This window comes from Electrophorus electricus, chromosome 16 (genome assembly GCF_013358815.1).
Source record: "Electrophorus electricus isolate fEleEle1 chromosome 16, fEleEle1.pri, whole genome shotgun sequence".
Lineage (NCBI taxonomy): Eukaryota > Metazoa > Chordata > Actinopteri > Gymnotiformes > Gymnotidae > Electrophorus > Electrophorus electricus.
Window position 1 is genome coordinate 15255739 of NC_049550.1, and position 20656 is coordinate 15276394.

A 20656-nucleotide genomic window follows, 5' to 3' on the forward strand; every position below is an offset into this window, starting at 1 on the left:
TGTTTTACATTTTAACTGTGAAATTCATTTAGTAATAGTTTATATTATATAATCAAACAATGTAAAGCTTTCATTAAGATGTCATATATTTTGGTGCCATGATGTTTAACAACAGCTATTAGCTAAGAAGTCCATGATAAAGAGTTTAAAGGAATTATTTTTTGTCAGTCTTATAGGTGCTGGTAGTGTGGATCTAATCCCTACATTATGGAGTTTTTGTTGTTTTGTAACCTTATTTGTAAGGGTCGGTGCCAGGCCGAGGCCTCCTCCGACCACCAGAGGGAGATCTTGAGTCAGGCACGCCACTAATTAGGCTTAACGCCAAAAAGCTGGGCTAGGTCTATATAAGCCCAGTGACCCAATGCTGGGTCTTTGCCAAAGTTCTGAGCCAAGTTCTGGGTATTGAGGTCTGTGAGCCCTTGTGTGACACCTCACTTCTGTGCTGCGAGGGTGTCTGTGTTTTTACACGTCTCCTGCCTTCTGCAGTTTTCCCCCTCAAATCTGTCTCTCTCCTAAGCCTCCCCTTAGCCATTACAGCTCCTGTTTTCTGGTTTTGTTTGGGAAGTTTTAGTTTGATTTTCCCCAGGGCATCGGGGCTGCCATCCTTGGTTCTCCCTTTTCCCACACTCGGCATGGTGTTTAGTTTTTCTTTCCCTCTAGTGTTGTTGTCCTCCATTCCTTTGAAGAGCGATATACGCGCAGATTGTTTTATGGTCACAGCTGTCTAGCAGGAGCTCGTTCACATCGTAACAAAATGGCTGAGGTTCACTCCTCACCTTTTGGTTATTTACTTTTCTTGTTTACTTGTTCCACGATCTAACTGTTCTGCACAAGGGCCCACCATTAAAGTGTGGTTGCTCACCCAGTAGGCTGTCGGTGTCATCATCTAGCTGACGTGGGTTCGCGCTCATTTTACATTATTTTGTTCTATTTTCATTGTAGTTCAGATTGCTAGAGTGAGAATCCCTGAGTACATGTACTGAACAAGATATAAACATCATGATGCTTTTGAGGAAACCACATTCAAGTATTTTAACTGGATTAAAATTAATGGACTAGATAAAAATTGAATTAACAAATAATAAAACATTTAGATTTTAATTTAGATTATTAATTAGTTCAATTTTCAGAATAAGAACAAGGTTATTTTCCATCAGTACAAAAAAAAAAAAGAAAGGCTACAACATTTTTTGCAGTTGATTACATTTTTTACTGTTGATTAACTGAACACTCTTGTCTACATGTGATCATCCATCTCTCTTCCCCTCTATATCTCTCACTCTTTTGACTGCATTGGGATACAGCTGCAAGTTTAATTTCTCAGTGATGATTCTCTTAGTGATGTTTCTTTAAGTCCTATAAAAGGAAACACAAGAAAGAATATCAGCTCACAAGGACATTTGGAATAACAAAATACACACACACACACACACACACACACACACACAAACATTGAAAAAACACAACAAAACAATGCATGTTTTGGCATATCTAAATTTAATAATCTATTCCTGTGGATTCTATATAATTATGGTAATGTAAGAAAGCTGTGTATCGTAGTATTCCTCCAGTATTCAGTAAAAATGACAAGAGCTTTACACATCCCATCTCAAAAAAGATTCTAGAGTGCTATCAAGATTCTAGAGTTCTAACAGAGTTCTATAACTGTGATGTAACTGATATGATGAACTCACTACAGTATTCTCACAGGTAGGACAGGGCTTGAGGCCGGCGTTCTGTGAAGCACAGAGTTAATGATGTGCAGTTTAATGAGAAACACTGAATAGCTTAATAGTTAAGGTTCCACTGGAGTTTTTCCACTAATGTTATTTTGTTGTTGACAGTCTGCATCTCAGATGGAGCTCTCACTCTGACATAAACAAATGCTAAAGATACAGAACTAAGACTGACACTGTCATTTCAAGGTTCTGATTTGTCATGACATGAATTCCATGAACTCTTTAGCAGGGTTAAGACTCCTTATTGACAAATATATCTGGATTTCTGTGATAGCTCACCCCATAATCAGATTCATCTGTATTTCTCTTTTGCCTCTTGCCTCTGAGCTCAAAAAAACCCAAATGTCAGTGTTCATCCAAACAGAAAACAGAGAATAAACATTAGTATTCATAATATTGCATTTATGATATTAGTCATATTTTTAAGATTTCCCATATTAATAAAGTGCTTTTGGAAAGGAACAGAAATGAGGTACTATAAAGTTATCATTTATACATGTAACTTATATTAACATCTTTCACTTTAGCTTCTTAAACTTTCTCTCTTCATAAATAAAACTATTGAGAGAGGAAATACAAACCCAAAGAGGCCGACTCCAACAGCTATAGGCAAAATGTAGAAGTGACCTGCTGAGAGAAACAGACATATGCACATTATTGTTCATACACACAATATAGGGCTTTCATAATGTGAATAGCAAATGCATAAGTGAATGAACTGATGAATGAAAAATGAAACATAACTGTCTGACTGTCTCACCCTTTAAAGTGGCATCTATGGAAGCTGATTTCAGCATCCCGTGTTCATTCTGAGCTACACAGTAATACCAGCCGCTGCTATTAGAGCTGATGGTGATGTTGTATGTCTGTCCAGATCCTACAGGTGAGGTTCCTCCTTCTTTAAACCAGGCGTAGTTCTGCACAGGTGGGTTGGCATCACTGCTGCAGGTCAGAGTCACTGAACTGCCCTCCACTATTTCACCAGAGGGACTGATGGACACCAAGACATTCTTTGGAGGATCTAACACCCACAAAATGAGAGAATGTGAAGAAATGAATATGACGTCTTCTGTCTGAAAGGAGGAGCAAGGAGACTACAGGCATGATCTGCATCAGCCAGGCATATATCCAGGTTCATTAATGGACTTGTATCCTCTACTGTTCTAAGAGCTGATTCTGGAGATGTTGTATAGTTGTCCCACCATTACTAATGTCTTCACCTTAAATCAGGCAATAACACCATGTGGAGAATGCATTTTATAGTAATGAAATGTCTCATGTACTCAAAGTAAAGAATATATATATATATATATATATATATATATATATATATATATATATATATATATATATATATATATATATATATATATATATATATATATATATAATTCTAATAAGACTTTACTAATTCATTGTATTTTTTGCATTTTAACTGAGAAATGAACTGAACTTGGCAATGAAATGAACTTAGCAATAATCAGATAATCATAAAATGAAACCAACATTGTAAACTCACATCTGACCGTGAGAGTTTGAGCAGGAGAGGGGAGATGTTCATATCCTCTTACAGCACACATATAACTGCCTGCATCCTCACTGCTGACTGGCCGCAGGTGGAGTGGGTTTGTATTGGAGGATAAACGACGTCCATTTTTGTACCAGATGAATGTTGGACTGTCAGTCAGACTGCAGGTGGTCGTACACGTCAGAACTGCTGCTTCTCTCTCTATTACTTCAAGAAGAGTGTTCACAAGGAGCTCTAAGACAATGAGAAAATCATCAAACCAAACGAATGGAAGTCCATCACAATTAGACAGCCTTTAAATCATGCAGAAAAACTTCAAGCAATTAAGAAAATTATTCTGCTGTCATGAAACTGTCTTGAATTTGCTAAAAAAAATATGAGAGAAACAAATTGTATAGTACAACTAATATATCAGAGTAACCCTTAATCAGTTTAACAACTCTCAATAATCAGCTTAATTAAACTCAAACGCCTTTACATGAAGTGAGAATGTGCATCATAGTTAAAAATAGGCATTAATGAACTTCAAGACTCAAATTCCTCTGGGTAAAGGACACTATGCATCACAATTAGAAAATAGGAAATTAAAGATTTAACCCACCTGTGACACTGATCTTAACAGGATCTCCCAGCCATTTTTGCTCGATTACATTTGTTTTGATTCTGAAGTAATAGTCATCCTCCTTCGTTACATTAATTAGTTTGAGGGAGAACTTTTGCTGTTTATCGACATAACACTGGACTGTGCCTGAGTCCTTAGTGGGTTTGCAATATACAGGTGTGTCCTGTTCTCTATCGAATGGCTCTTTAACCCAAAATTCCTCTTTGACTTCCAGCTCTGCTGGGTATGTGTAACTGCCATTGATAAACACTGTGGACCCCTTTAAAGCACATATTTTAGTTGGGTTGTACTTCACACTCCATTCTGTTCCATCAACCCCTGAAACATATAATGCATGCAAGAGGTCATTAGAGGAGTCTGGGCCCCATAAGAGAGTGGGAGTTCTCTTACAGCTTCACTTCTCTCCTCTCTAACTCCAGCAGCTTCTGCAGAACGCTGAGCTGATTCTGAGCTAAACCACAAAGTGAGAAAAGCTTGTAGCAGGGTGGGGGAGGAGCTTGGGAGAAGTGGACACTAGTGACTCTGAACAACTTAACGCTCAGTCATGTAATATATGAGGTTGAATAAAGAGAAAACAAACAAAAATATATCTGCACTTTGTAGTTATAGTGGGGTTGTGAATTTTAATCTTACTACAGTGTGCTCTTAATCTAAGACTGCCCTAAACTTGAGAAAAACCACAAAGCACTCAGCAAGCTCTGTAGCAGTGGTGAGGGGGATGTGGGGGCTTTGGTAACCAATGTAAATTAACTTCATTAAATGGGAACACGGTGTCAGAAAATCTTTATACTAGATATCAGAATTTTCTGATATCAGAATTTGTGCAGGTTTCAACAGTTTTGGAAATTTTACAAATAAAAATACAATTTTGATGAAGACTGCAGTCTTACCCAGAGACATGAACAGAGTGATGAGAGTTGGAAGAGGAGTTCTGAGTGACATCATTAAACAAACCTGCACAGACACACAAGAGCACACAACACAGCTGAGTGCATTACATTTCTGCTTCTGTTTACACTGTTTCAAATATCAGTCAGACTGATCTGATGACACATTTGTATTACTGAGGAGGTTTGGCTCGTCATCTCATTTCAATTCAGTTTTATTCCTTGAGGGCTATTTATTCTGGATCGAATCACAAAAGGATTTAGAGGAATCCTTGCCCAGACTGTAAATGAAAAAGGTGAAAGCAGATGAGATAAGAATAAAAACACAAAATAATTCTACCAACTTTAACAAAATAAAAACAACTTCAACTATTTTAACACCTCATCTCAGTATTACATACAAATGTATTTACACAGTTATAAATCAAGTACACATTGTATTAATAACAGTTTTGTTATGTTCTAAGCAGTGTAGAAGACTGAAGTGGCCAAACTGTATGTAGTGAGAGCTTGTTGTTCAGGTCTGTTCTAGGAGGTCTATTCTCATCCCACCCAAAAGATGAAGAATGTTGACACCCAGCCAGCCAAACACACACACACGCACACACGCACACACACACACACGCACACACACACACACACACACACACACACACACACACACACACGAACACACACAAACACGCGCACACACACACACACACACACACACACACACACACACTCTGTCACCCAGCCAATCAGACACCTCCAGTCCGCCACTCACCTGTTCTTCAACCAATCGTAGCACCCAATCACGTTTCCAATCACCCACTTACTGATCATCACACATATTACATATATTGTTTCACTCTCTTTATTTAAGCCCCTTATGCGCTAACGCTCCCTAGCAAGCCCAAACTGGCATACTCAAATAAATGATTGATAACATCGAATATTCTTAAAGTACAGTACATTGATCAACATAACATTTCTTAGGACTAATACAAGTACCCGCTTACCGATTTGCAGCCGTCTACATGCATCAGATCGCCACAAATCCCGCGCTCGGGTAAATTTCCACAATGTGGCCTTTTAAAACATTCTTCCGCTTTAAGATAAGTTCTTTTGTCATAGAAAGTTAAATTACCATTAAAACAACTGTGTGAGATGTTTAGATGGTTAAATGTTATACACAGTGTTAGTAAAGTTCTTTAATTCCGTGCTCACTTCTTTGCGTAAAAACACGCGTTCAGTTCCTTCTTAAGCAAACCGAAACTACGCAGCCTTTGTTTAACTCTAACTGCACGTTACTGACGTAAAAGTATTCCTAAATAGAGCATTAGACCCCCCCCCCATTTTTCCATTTTATATTGATTTCTATTGGCCATTGCAGCGCCATTGTCTTGGAGTGACAGCAATTCTCACCAAATGTTTCCAGGGCAAGCGGTGTGATTGGCAGTTGTTTTATCAAATAGAGGACGCTCAGGCGAAAACGTAGACCCCTCGCTTGCCTTATTTAGTCATCCGTTTAATGTTTAAAGGTCTGCGCACTGTGTACTGTTAGTGCTTCAGTGTTGTTAGCAGATAGCATAGGGCATGGGTTTGAGGCTGTTTGGCGAAACTCGTACAACCATAAGAATGATTTGATCGCCAATACGTTTGGACATCATGGAAAGGAAGATGCTTATTTTAGCTGAAGTTTATGTGGAGTTGTTTGCTTGCTGCTAGCATGAACTAGCTTCGATGTTTTCATAGCAAATCACTGGATGTTACCATTCACTGCTTGAAAAAATCGTAATCCTGCTACAAATTGTAAGTATAAATGAAAAAGTATACTATTGCTTTACAGTATTATAGCATTTACAGTATTAGCAATGATGCCAACAATTATGCTATGTAGCTCATATTGCTGTGGAACTTACTAAAGTAACTTACTGTGATGTTTTAGCAAAAAAGAAACATGCAGACTTGATGTATAGTGATTGATGACTTTTTGTGCATTTAGAGAGGTTTTGGGACACTAAGGAGAAGTCTAGGACACCTACTGTAAAACATTATGTAGCTATTTAGTCATTTCATGTATGTGCTCAAAACTTCAGTTTATTACGCAAGACCCTGGTGAATCAGGAAATGTAGAGTTTGAGTGAAACTGAATCTCCAGCATCAATAGACACATTATACACCAAGAAAATCAATGGCGTTTTATGTTTTTTTTAACGTGTTCTTCTGTATTAGATGAGCTCAAATGTAACTAAATGATGGACAAATAAGCTTAGATGTGAATGGATGTCTTCTCCCAATTGTCTACTTCAATTTGAATTCTGAATGATCATTGTGCTATGTGTACAATTTCAGATATATAGTGTTAAAATGAACAAGTACAAATCGTTCAAAAATGAGCTTTAAAATGCGTGTGCCCACAGGCATCTCCAATGTTTCACACTGACTATTCTCTATTCTAATTAAAAATCTAGCAAGTCACAAGGACTACTTAATCCTTTTTCCCTTTTGAAATCTTTTTGCTTTATGTAACATGTTCCCCTCAGTTAACTCCTGTTTTGTCTATTAGTTACCTTTCACTCATGCCTCACTATTTTGCTCAAAAGTTCACAAAGGGTTTGGAAAATAATGTTGGATCATACAAGCACTGTGTTGAATTCCAGTAGAACTCTTCATTCCTAATATAAATTCTAAATCTCAAAACCTAAAGGTGATGAAACACATTGATAGTAAATAGCTAAACCACACATTATTTTCCATGAAATGTTGCAGCACTATAATGGAGGAGTTGGCTTGACCCAGGACTCTAAGCACCAGAGGTCATATCACTGTAGGACAATCTGACTAGACAGGGAACTTGAAAGAGAAGGAAGAGAAAACTCTATAGTCTACCAAACCACTCACCAAAATCTTCTTCATTATCACCCAAGAGCTAACAAACAAATACTGTACACCAGACAGAAGGCTCAACACCACTGTTCAGGATGTGACATGAAATATCCTTGATTACATCCTAACACTGGCCCCGATTGATGGGCTGATGAGGGCATGTCCCAGTCAGAAGCGGGACATAGTTACCGTGAAAACAGTGGCGCTGTCATGGCAGGATTACCTACATGGAATTCAACACTGACAGGTAGCAGAAGTGGCTGACAAGACAATGTCTGGAAAAGGTAGGACTGAAGGACAGTACTGTGTCACTGATCATGGTAGTAAAAATACAAGAACTAAGCACTAGGTTAATTGTAATAGGGGTGCATTACACCACACAAGATGCAGACTGTACAAAGGAGCCTCTGAAAGTAACACTAATACAAGATTCCTGCAGGGAAAGCAAGTATTAAGAGACCTGACCAAGTGGCAGAGACCATGTATAGAAACATATGCAAGACATATAATCTGAACAACTTCAAATCTGTGTGTGTTAACAAAAAGGTTGTCCCAGTGGTGATTGGGGCTCTTGTGGAAGAGACACCAATGCTGGAAGGTGTGGCTCCAACTGGAATAAAACCATCAATCTCATTTCAGAAGCGCTCAAGGCTAGAATCAGTGAAAATACTCTGTCAGAGGCCTCTCTATCTATCTGTCTATCTGTCTATCTATCTGTCTATCTATCTATCTGTGTAGTAGCTGGAGTAAGAGTGGCTGGTGTTTCAAAGCATAGTCTGTGGCTAACGCAGGGTGTTCATCATTGGTTGAGTGTTCTGTACAGAGGGAGCAATGATGTTCCACACCAATTTCTTGTTAGCCCTTTGTAAGTTTTTCTTTGTCATCACATTATTTTCTTGTTCCTGGTTTCTTTTTCTTTGTTCCTAATGTAAATTTTTCATTACTAATTCACAGATGGGTCTGACTGCTGGTTCCCTGAAATTGGTCTATCATAATAACTCCTGGACTGTCCTAATTAAGACTCCTCTCTGTCACTCACTCACACACTCTTCTCACATTCATTTTTCCCTGACACAGTCTTGACACATTTTTTGCTTGTGTTTTCATTCCTTTCACTCACACACTCTCTCCATCAGGAACACAAACACACCACACAAACATAACACCAGTGAAATCCAAAACCAACTCTAAGTCCTTTACAACTACATGTGGATGAGAGTTCATGAAGAGTGGTAACGTTTTCTTGACTTTTCACTATGTACTAAAAGCACAGACTACAGGGAAATTTAACAAACAAATGTCAGTTAATAAAGAGCTCTTCTTACCTCACTGTACCAAGTCTCATCAGCACTGTGGGAACAGAGGAAAATAAACTTAGAAGAAACAGCTTTGAGGTTTTAAACTTGTGAACTGTCTGTGGTGTATTTAATGATGTTAATTTTAGTGTATTAAAATTCTCTTCCTGTTTTACTGCACTGTTCTCTCCTTTTTCAACAAATGCGCACGCGCACACACACACGACATGTCATGAAACAGTACAGTGTTATTCCTGTAGTTCAGGCCACTGAGAGCCTCAATCTTCACATGCAGCAAGTGAAGATCTGGATATCATCCCATCTACTAAAACTCTTTCCACACTCTTCTTTTCCGAGACTTTCTGCGATTGTCTGTGAGGTGTGTTGGTGTGGACAGTAACAGCGGACGTTTGTGGAGTATTGAAGCTTTTTTAGGTGCCAGATTCTCATATTTAATTTCTCCTGATTTCAGGAATCTGACATAGTCCTCATGATGGCATCTCCTGATGTGTTTGTGGAGTTAAATTTGAACTGTATGGCAAAGTGGACACACACAGCAGAAGACTTGCAAATGGATATCATTCATTCCTAGAGAGAAAAAAGGCATTATAATTTCAGTGTGAGATGCAACATAATTATGGTAAACAACTGTCGGGTGGCTGTTGTGGTGGAACTTTGAATAAAGAGCAAGTCAGACGTGATTAAAAGAGTAATTTAATAAAGAAAATAAGACATACAAAAACACAGCTGTGTGAGAGCAAATGCTCTAAAGCGAAAGCTCTAAAGGGGTAGACTGATTCTGTTCCTTAAATCTAAACTTCAATTCCCGGAAGGGATGTCCTGTCATCCTGTTTACCCGTTTCCTGCTCCTTATCGCGCTAAACACTTTTGCACATACCAGGATGCTCTGTTCCACCAGGACAGACACAGTTTGCTAGTTCCTCTTTATCAGCATTAGTCGCACGACACGTGCAAGATCACGAAGCAACTGATTCAGCAGTCATTTTGTTTACACAATATACAAAGACAGAATGTGCAGACTAAACTATTCATATAGGATTACATAGAGAAAGGATTAACATGATTATATATGAATCACATGATAATACATGATCGAATAATAATTTCCATCACATTGTACCTCATGTAAACAATGATAATACTTAAAGCAAAATATCATCACAAAATAAATACTTAAACAAAATTTGACTTATATTGTAATTCAGTATATTTTCAATGCACCTAATCTGGGAGACCCATGAACTACACAGCTTTTCTGGATCAAAAACCGCAAACTTTCATCGAGCGTTTGTTATTTTAACGAGGAATGTTGAGCTAAATCAGGTGTGTCATTGTAGGGCAAACACTGACCTGGTACATTTTAGTTTAAAAACTCAAGTAAGATTCAAGATTAACTCAGTGAAATTAAAAAAGGTGTTTGGACTTAACCTTGTGCAGAGCACTTTTTGAGCCTTATGTAGCCAAACATGACGCAGACATCTTTGGCGTACTCATCTCCGTACCACATCAGGAGCTCCTGTCCTGCTTTGATGGGTAGATAGCCATGGTAGAGAACCCCCCATGATACTAGAAGGTCAACAAATTCTGCTCTTCATCATTACGAGCACAGTTTATATACCTAACAACAGAGACAGACAGGCACACACACACACACACACACACACACACACACACACACACACACACACACACACAGAGGGAGAGAGAGAGAGGATGAATAACTGGCAGTTTTTTAATCAAATAATAGACTATAAAATTCATTATTCATCACATATGGCCAACAACCCATGAGCTGCAGATTCAGTGCTGCATTCTCCACCTCATCCAATTAGAGTGAGTCGCTCTCTTAGCATCTATGTACTTATTACACTGATTGCAAAAACAAAATTAAATTTAAAGGGGCTATATAAGAAATCATACTGTGTTCACTGTGAATACTGTTCTACAGTAGGACTCAACATTTAAAGCAAACTGTAGGTCTGTTGCCCCAGAGAACTGTACTGAAATACAGTTAATAAAATGTGTTTGTAAAAATATAATAGAGCACTTGTGGCACTTGAAGGAAGCTGAGAAACAGGAGCTTTGTTGACAAATGATATGTATTGTATGGGACCAAATAACTGAAAACAAACAATAAAAATGCTAATTTTTGTTTCTGTAAAATATATTGATTTTGATGTATGATATTTTTCAAATGAGCTTCTGAATGACTTGAATGTTCCAACTGGAACAGTTTGACATTTTTTAAACTCTCCCAAGCCAGCATCAGGAATACTGGTCTTCTGAATCTTCAGACCGGATGGAATTGTTTGTCTGGTTTGATCTTTGACCCCCAGAGAAACAGGGGTATCTGGGATAATGAGAGGGGAATGTAAACCTCACACTGCACTCATCAGTGTCTGGAAGGACAGGAGACAAGAAAGGAAAGAAATGATAACCAGTATGATACTGAGTGTGTGTGCCTGGATGGTGGTAGCTCAATGGTTAATGTACTTGACTAATAATCCGACGTTTGCCAGTTCAATTTTGTACTGTTAGGCCCCTGAGCAAGACCCTCAGTTGTATAGTCATAATTGTATGTTGTTTTGGATAAAAGCATCAGGTAAATGATTACCGATTTTCAGTCATCTACGTGCAACCGTTCAACAGAAATCCCACGCTGAGTACGCGGTGTTGTGTGTGTGTGTGGGGGGGGGGGGGGGGGGGGGTTGGTAAATTTCCACAACAGCATTTGTCCTTTTTTAAATGGCCTTTTAAAACATGCTTCCGGTATAAGATCATTTCAAATTTTGTCTTAGAAAATACAATTAGCATCCGCGTGACATGTCTAAACAGCAATGAATCTCTTCTTAAGCAATTCATTAATTATCCCGCTAGAGGGTGATAGAGTGTTTTCTCGAACGGGAATATTTCATTGCCATGGCCCTGACTACGCATGCTGCCCAACGGCACCCTGCTCATATTAAGTCTTAAAACCGGACCAGTCAGATGAAGAGTAGGGATAACGGTAGATTTATTTTAATTTTTTAAGTGAAAAATAATTTGTATTTATTTGCGATTGTCAAGTGTGTTATACTGCTTATCTACCAGTATGGCTCAATGCTCAGTGTAACTAGACGAACAGAAGGGGGCGTTGATTCCAAAAACCTAAAATCATGCATGAAATCTTGAAAACTAAGTTCAGTCTTCACAGTGTAAAATGTTGAAATAAAATCGATTATAAAAAAAAAAAAATGTTGTAGTGGTCAGAGCTAAGTTATGTGTACAGTTATGTCTGTAGAGGTTAATTCTCTATCATCGCCTTCTTGCTGATGTGGTAAATACATATTTCTAAAGATATTTGTCTTTAGTTTAAAGTAAGTTTTAGCCAGAAAGGGCATGCATACCCTCTCAACGGCGGGATCTTTTAGATAAATGTGTTAACCACATCTAGCTTTTCACTTCTGTGCTGCCTCTGTTCTCATTTGATATTTGAACATGGTGATCAGTCTCATTATAGAACAGTAAGACTCTTTCTTTAGTTCAGATACGTTTTAATGCAGCATGATTAGAGATTAACAGAATAGAAATGAACAGAACAGAGATTAACAAAAGAGATTAAAAGAATAGAGATTTACAGGTGATTTCTTAGAATTTGATTATGTCTAATCATGAACTAATTTGGAGTATAAAATGACCATTGACAATTCTATGTATTCTAGTCTCAGGCATAAACTTCATCTAGGCCCATACAGTGGTGTTCTTTACTTCGCAATGATGAACTGCTCTTTATTTAAACATTTTCATCTTTAAAATGGGATGGTGAAAGTGTTTTGTTTTTTTAAAATACATGGCTGTACCTTGTTACTTCATCCTTGTTTTATGTAAAAGTGCACGTAGACCAAGGTCAATTCCAGTATTCCAGCGCTATTGTAAGGAAAAATTCCATATTTTCCTTAACTTGTCCTGCTGATTTCACCGTCTGCCTCGCCTGGTCTGGTTGTCCTTCCTCATGGCCCTGGGGCATGTTTCTCAGAATGAGTGACACTGGACGAGTAAAAGCAAATAAATGAATCTGTTAAACCTTTATAGCTGGATTTGGTCTGATCAGAAAATAATAAAGGACAAATAATTTGTGAATGTTACAACAGAATTACAAATAATATCATTCACAGTCTACTATGCATTGTCTACCGTTATTCTACTACAAAGCAAAGGCTTCCAAACAACTGGTTAATTACTGATCACATGACTTCCTCTGTTCGCACATAAGTATGATTGCTTTAAAATTAGACCAGCTCATGTCACACATGTCAGCAGCTGCCAAACACTTTGCAAAGTTTGCATGTCACTGTGCAACATAATCAGAGTTACAAGATACATTTAATTAGACACAAACATATTTAAGGATCTTTTCTTAAATGTTATTACATTCATATTTTACTCTTGTGTGGCTGAGCAGTAAAAATCTTTAAAGAGGTGGTTTGTGCTTTAACCCTTGTGTTGTCTTAAGGGTCAAAAATGACCCACCGCCACATTTAACTGTAGAGAAAACCCCCTTAATGATCTTTTTTCAACATGAAATTTAAATTTCCATGAAAGCTGTACACCTCCAGGGTACAAAGATTGTCTTAGGGTCATTTTTGACCCATCAGTTATAAAATCATTTACATTCCACAAAAACAACAAAATCACACACACACACACACACACACACACACACACACACACACACACACACACTCAATGAGAAACTGAAATATGCTACTGATAGAACTCTAAAAACTACAACTTTCTTGTGCATGTGCATGTCCCCTCTATGACCCCACAAATCTCTCAAGTTCAAAGACTAAATAAAATCAAATTCAGATGAAATAAACAAAATTTCAGAGCAAATAAACATTTCTTGAAAGCATTGTTTACTAAAGGGGAATGCAGTGAAAGGCTATAAAAGGTGCGGCAGGTAACAGTACTCCCAGTTCTCTCTTTGCTGAAGACATGAGTGCACGCTTCAGTGCCCAACAGGTCATAGATCTGATTTTTTCAGACGTCCAGGAATAACAAGAGATCAATTATTTAGAAGAGGTATCTGAAGAAGGAGATGGGGAGGAATACAACCCGGAGCACGGTGAATCATCTTCAGATGAAGAAGAAATCCCCCAAGCTAACAGAGAGACATTTTTGTTAAAAAATGGCAAAAAAACATGGTCCCTGTTACCATATGACATACATGGCAGGGAGGCAACTCAAAATGTCATAAGGATGACCCCAGGGCCCACAAGATATGCAGTTGCTCATGGCCATGACATCACTTCAGCATTCTCTGCATGTATATCACACCAGTCATGGAAAAAAATCCGCCTGGAAATGACAAATTTGGAAGGTTTCTCTATATATGGGGACATCTGGAAAATAATGTATGTTATTGACCTGCGAGCTTACATAGGGCTGCTAATTTTAGCAGGTGGTTTTTAGCTCAAGAGGTGAGGCTACATCTAGTCTCTGGGATGCAGAGAGTAGAAGGGTGATTTTTTGTGCCACAATGCCACTGAAAGTGTTTCACACTGTTTCACGAATGCTAGGAGAAAAATGGGAGCTTGATATGTTGTAGTTGAATTTCTCACTGTAGGGTGCATAAGAAAATATCACTATGTTGCCAAAAAATGTTGATGACTGTAATTGTTTCCTTTCAATACAAGACATTAAAAACTACTTTCTGCACATTTCCGCTACTTTCTGAAGCTATAGAATTGCCATCTCTTAATAAAATGTTAATGTTAACACCTATGCAGAACCTTAAGCAAAAATGATGATAATACATCTCTACTTTAGTGTACGAAAAATAATATAACAGGTGTGCTGTAATAAAAACGAGTGGTGGCCACTGATTAAATGCAGTCTTTCTGCAATGTGAAAAGAGAAAACTCAAATATTCATAGACAGACTTGCATGAAGGTTGTTTCTTCAAGCAAAGTAGATTGGGGCTTTAAAACTCAGTTCAGCTATTTTATTTTAGGGGTTTAGTAAAGGCGGGTCATTTTTGACCCTTAGGACACGGGGTGTATACATAATATTAAGACGACACGAGGGTTAAATGAACTGAGGCAGCAGATGTTCTGCTGCTTCTGTGTCTCCTAAGTGGACGCTAAAAGGCACAGAAGAGTCAAATACACTTTACAGAAGGAGCAGTAAACATTCAGTGAGAGCTCAGTGAGCCTGGGGCTGAACCTTTACTGTTCCTTAATCAACATGTACTTCATTTGACTTTTACTGTTCCTTAAACAAAGTGTACTGCATTTCAGCAGAGCCCTGATAATCCTCACTCAAACTATCATTACCTGCCACCTCTGTACTTTAACAATCCACTTCAAGCAATTAAAAACAGATACCTGTGTTCAACCCAGCAATGCAGTTCAGGGAATCCTTAATTCATGTATATATCATATATACATGTCCATGTCCAGTGTGAGGTATAGTAATTTTTGCTCTGTACTAGTTTTTAACTTTTGTCTGTTTTTCATTTATGCAGTGGATTTCCCATATTGTGAGTACTGATCCACAACTGCTGTTACCTGATACATGTACACAAGATGTATAGAGAAACAGCTCTAAATCTACTTTTATTCCACTATTCAGTTGTCTGCCACACTGTTCTCATAATGAAAGTCTTCATTTTATGGTTGTGGACATCACCTTATTGAAAAGCAAATATAAATATCTTTATGTGCATTGAAATAATATGAACTGCAAAAAATATTGCCAACTAAAGGCAAATTATGACTATTATGTTCTTCTGTAAAAACACAGGCTCCTCTAATGATGTCACTAATAATTAATTTTCTGTCTCTGATCTTTCTGCACATGATTCCAGCACATACAGTTACATCACTGCAACTACACAACTTCATATGTATTCTTGAACAAACTCATTTAATCAGTGGTGGTGTAATATACTTTAGCACAAATGTGAACTTCGTTCTGACGAAAAGGCCCCATGTTTCCTGTGCACAGTCACTCATTTCTGCTAACCCCTCCCCCACACTGCTACAAGTCTAACAGAGCTCTTCTCACTTTGTGGTTTAGCGCAGAATCAGCTCAGTGTTCTGCAGTAGCTGCTGGAGTTAGAGAGGAGAGAAGTGAAGCTGTAAGATAACTCCCACTCTCTTATGGGGCCCAGACTCTTCTAATGACCTCTTTCATGCATCATGTTTCAGAATCTTTTGTGAGTGATTTGAATGTGAATTATAACCAGCAGATAACATGTTCCTTAAAGGAATCCATGGAATTTATGAGCGGCACGTACACATAGCACGTACACATGTCTTTGACTGAAAGAGGAATTCTGCATCATACAGTTAAGATTGTGGAGAAGCCTGAACTATGTAAAGGCACTAATGACTGAGACAGGGACCAGTGTTATGTAGATAAACAGTTTAAAACTAAAAGAGCAAAGAAAAGTTTGTAATTCTTGCCATACTGTTATTTTCATCCTCGGTTTATTGGTTTGGTTTGATCACATACATACACACACACACACACACACACACACACACACACACACACACACACACACAGTGCAGTGATAGTAATCAATAAACAGAAATGTTTTCTCCATGAATGTGCAGCCATGGCAGTAGCTGCATGTGAAGATTGAGGCCCTGAATCACAGGAATGACACCCACAGACTACTGTGTGTGTGTGTGTGTGTTTCTTTCACCTCAGTTTGGACAGAGCACTCTCAAACCATTTCACTGCGAGTTATAATGTGTATGACTATGTATGTGACAAATATACTCTGACGATCCAACATCGTCCCCGTCCCGAAGAAACCTCGACCCTCCGACCCCAATGACTACCGCCCTGTTGCCCTCACATCAGTCGTGATGAAGTGCTTTGAAAAGCTAGTCAGAGACTTCATCACATCTTCACTGCCAGCCTCCATGGACCCACTGCAGTTTGCATACCGCCACAACCGCTACACTGATGATGCAATTGCACATCTGCTCCACACCACACTGACCCACCTGGACGAAGGGAGAGGAAATTATGTTAAAATGCTGTTTGTCGACTACAGTTCAGCATTTAACACTATCATCCCCTCCCTACTCACTACTAAGTTGGAGGATCTAGGACTGCATACATCCCTGTGCGACTAGATCTCCAACTTCCTAACAGACAGACCACAATCGGTACGGGTGGGCAACTGTGCCTCATCCACCCTCACACTCAGCACTGGAGCTCCTCAGGGTTGTGTCCTAAGCCCCCTGCTCTACTCACTGCACACTTACGACTGCACAGCCACTTCCAGCTCCACCATCATTGTCAAGTTTGCTGATGACACTGTTGTCATGGGCCTGATCTCGGACAACGATGAGAGGGCCTACCTGGAGGAGATTAAACACCTGGAAAATTGGTGCCAGGAAAATAATCTCCTCCTAAACGTCAATAAGACAAAGGAGCTGATCGTGGATTGCAGCAAGAAGCAGGAGCGGCACTACCAACCTGTGAGGATCAGTGGAACCATGGTGGAGAGAGTAGATAGTTTCAGGTACCTTGGTGTTCACATCTCACAGGACCTGTCCTGGTCCTGCCATACCAACTCCCTGGCAAAGAAGGCTCGTCAGCGTCTTTACCACCTCAGACGCCTAAGAGACTTCAGACTGCCCTCCAAGGTACTGCGAACTTCTACACCTGCACTATCGAGAGCAGCCTCACGGGGAACATCACAGTCTGGTTTGAGAATAGCACCAAGCAGGACAGACAAGCACTCCAAAGGGTAATGCGTTCCGCAGAGCGCATCACTCACACGGAACTTCCTGACCTGCAGACCATCTACTACAAGCGGTGCCAGACCAAGGCCAGGAGGAATGTGAAGGACCCCACCCATCCCAATAATAGGCTCTTCTCTCTGTTGAGGTAAGGGAGGCGCTTTTCCTCCCTGAAGACCAAGACAGAGAGACTGAAGAGGAGCTTCTTCCCACAGGCCATTCGGGCCCTGAATCAGGGAAACTGATAAACTGTGGGGACCACCACCACCATGTAGCATAACTGTATATATATATATATATATATATATATATATATTCTATTACCACCATGTAACATAAAAACTGTAAATATGCCATTTTACAAAATGGATCTGTACATTCTGTACATTGTGTACATATATATATATACACACAACCATATACATTGTACATTGCGTATATAATCATAATATACATATATTGTACATACATTGTTAATATATTTTTGTACATATATAGAATATATATTTCTCTATGCACCCGTTTTCTTTTTCCTCAGTTTGGACAGAGCACCCTCAACCATTTCACTGCGAGTTATACTGTGTATGTATGTGACAAATAAACCAAACTTGAACTCGAACTTGAACTTGCGTGCATGTGTGTGTGTTTCTTTGTGCATGCGTGTGTGTGTCTGAGTCTGTACCAAGGAAATAACAATCACAGAACAATCTATGGTCTGTGTGTGTTTGTGTGGGTGTATATACATTTGTTTGTGTGTGTGTGTGGTTGTGTGTGTGTGTTTGTGTGGGTGGGTGTGCGCATGCATTTGTTGAAAAAGGAGAGAACAGTGCAGTAAAAGAGGAAGAGAATTTAAATACACAAAAAATAACATCATTAAATACACCACAGACAGTTCACATGGTTAAAACCTCAAAGCTGTTTCTTCTGAGTTTATTTTCCTCTGTTCCCACAGTGCTGATGAGACTTTGCACAGTGAGGTAAGAAGAGCTCTTTATTAACTTACATTTGTTTGTTAAATTTCCCCGTAGTCTGTGCTTTTAGTAAATAGCATAAAGGTCAAGAGAACATTACCACTCTTCATGAACTCTCATCCACATATAGTTGTAGAGGACGTGGAGTTGGTTTTGGATTTCAGTGGTGTTATGTTTATGTGGTGTGTTTGTGTTCCTGATGGAGAGACTGTGTAAATCAAAGGAATAAAAAAGCAAGCAAAAAATGAGTGTGAATGTGAGAAGTGCGTGTGAGCGAGTGACAGAGAGGAGTCTTAATTAGGACAGTCCAGGAGTGATTATGATAGTCCATTTTCAGGAAACCAGCAGTCAGACCCATCTGTGAATTAGAAATGAACAATTTACATTAGGAACAAAGAAAAAGAAACCAGGAACAAGAAAATAATGTGATGACAAAGAAAGACTTACAAAGGGCTAACAAGAAATTGGTGTAGAACATCACTGCTCCCTCTGTACAGAACACTCAACCAATGATGAACACCCTGCGTTAGGCATAGACTATGCTTTGAAACAGCAGTCATATATATATATATATATATATATATATAGAGAGAGAGAGAGAGAGAGAGAGAGAGAGAGAGAGTGGCCTGGGGGTGTGACAGAGTATTTTTACTGATTCTAGCCTTGAGCTCTTCTGAAATGAGATTGATGGTTTTATTCCAGTTGGAGCCACAAGCCACAAGCCACAAGAGCCCCAGTCACCACTGGGACAACCTTTTTGATAACACACAGATTTGAAGTTGTTCAGATTATCTGTCTTGCATATGTTTCTATACATGGTCTCTGCCACTTGGTCAGGTCTCTTAATATTTGCTTTCCTTGCAGGAATCTGGTGCTCCTGTTACTCTCAGAGGCTCCTTTGTACATTCTGCATCTTGTGTGGTGTAATGCACCCCTGTTACAATTAACATAATGCTTAGTTCTTGTATTCTTACTACCATGATCAGTGACTCTGTACTGTCCTTCAGTCCTACCTTTTCCAGACATTGGTAAGATTGTCTTGTCAGCCACTTCTGCTACCTGTCAATGTTAAATTCCATGTAGGGAAGCCTGCCATGACACATATGTTTCAGGGGCTTTTGGAACAGAATGGAGTGTGAAGTACAACCCAACTAAAATATGTGTTTTAAAGGGGTCCACGGTGTTCATCAATGGCACTTACACATACCCAGCAGGGCTTGATGTGAACAAGGAATTTTGGGTCAAAGTGGATTTCAATCCACAAGAAGACAAGCCTGTATATTGCAGACCGACTAATGACTCAGGAAGGGTCCAGTGTTATGTAGATAAACAGCAACACTTCTCCCTCAAACTGATTAATGTAACGAAGGAGGATGAACATGCCTATCACTTCAGAATCAAAACAAATGTAAGTGATCAAAAATGGCTGGGAGATCCTGTCAAAATCAATGTCACAGGTGGGTTAAATCTTTAATTCCTAATTTTCTAACTATGATGAATAGTGTCCTTTTACTCAGAGGAATTTGAGTCTTGAAGTTCATTAATGCCTATTTTTAACTATGATGCACATTCTCACTTCATGTAAAGGCGTTTGAGTTTAATTAAGCTGATTATTGAGAGTTGTGAAACTGATTAAGGGTTACTCTGATATATTAGTTGTACTATACAATTTGTTTTTCTTTTATTTTTTAGCAAATTCAAGACAGTTTCATGACAGCAGAATAATTTTCTTAATTGCTTGAAGTTTTTCTGGATGATTCTAAAGTCTAATTGTGATGGATTTCCATTCGTTTGGTTTGATAATTTTCTCATTGTCTTAGAGATCCTTGTGAACACTCTTCTTGAAGTAATAGAGAGAGAAGCAGCAGTTCTGACCTGTACAACCACCTGCAGTCTGACTGACAGTCCAACATTCACCTGGTACAAAAATGGACGTCGTTTATCCTCCAATACAAACCCACTCCACCTGCAGCCA

General features: G+C 38.9%; 2 long non-coding RNA genes across 3 annotated transcripts; one reads left to right on the top strand and one right to left on the bottom strand.

The window, feature by feature from the left end:
* Window positions 1-1071: 1071 nt before the first annotated feature.
* Window positions 1072-2659, bottom strand: LOC118242616. The gene is made up of 4 exons (XR_004776936.1): window positions 2500-2659; window positions 2321-2366; window positions 2019-2061; window positions 1072-1356 (listed from the first exon to the last, which is right to left on the bottom strand). It is a non-coding gene; the product is annotated as an uncharacterized LOC118242616 (long non-coding RNA).
* Window positions 2660-6297: 3638 nt separating this feature from the next.
* Window positions 6298-20600, top strand: LOC118242628. Of its 2 annotated transcripts, XR_004776956.1 has the most exons (3): window positions 6298-6570; window positions 19853-20138; window positions 20502-20600. It is a non-coding gene; the product is annotated as an uncharacterized LOC118242628 (long non-coding RNA). The 2 variants fall into 2 exon arrangements; XR_004776955.1 differs by lacking the exons at window positions 19853-20138; window positions 20502-20600 and adding an exon at window positions 8602-9117.
* Window positions 20601-20656: the final 56 nt, after the last annotated feature.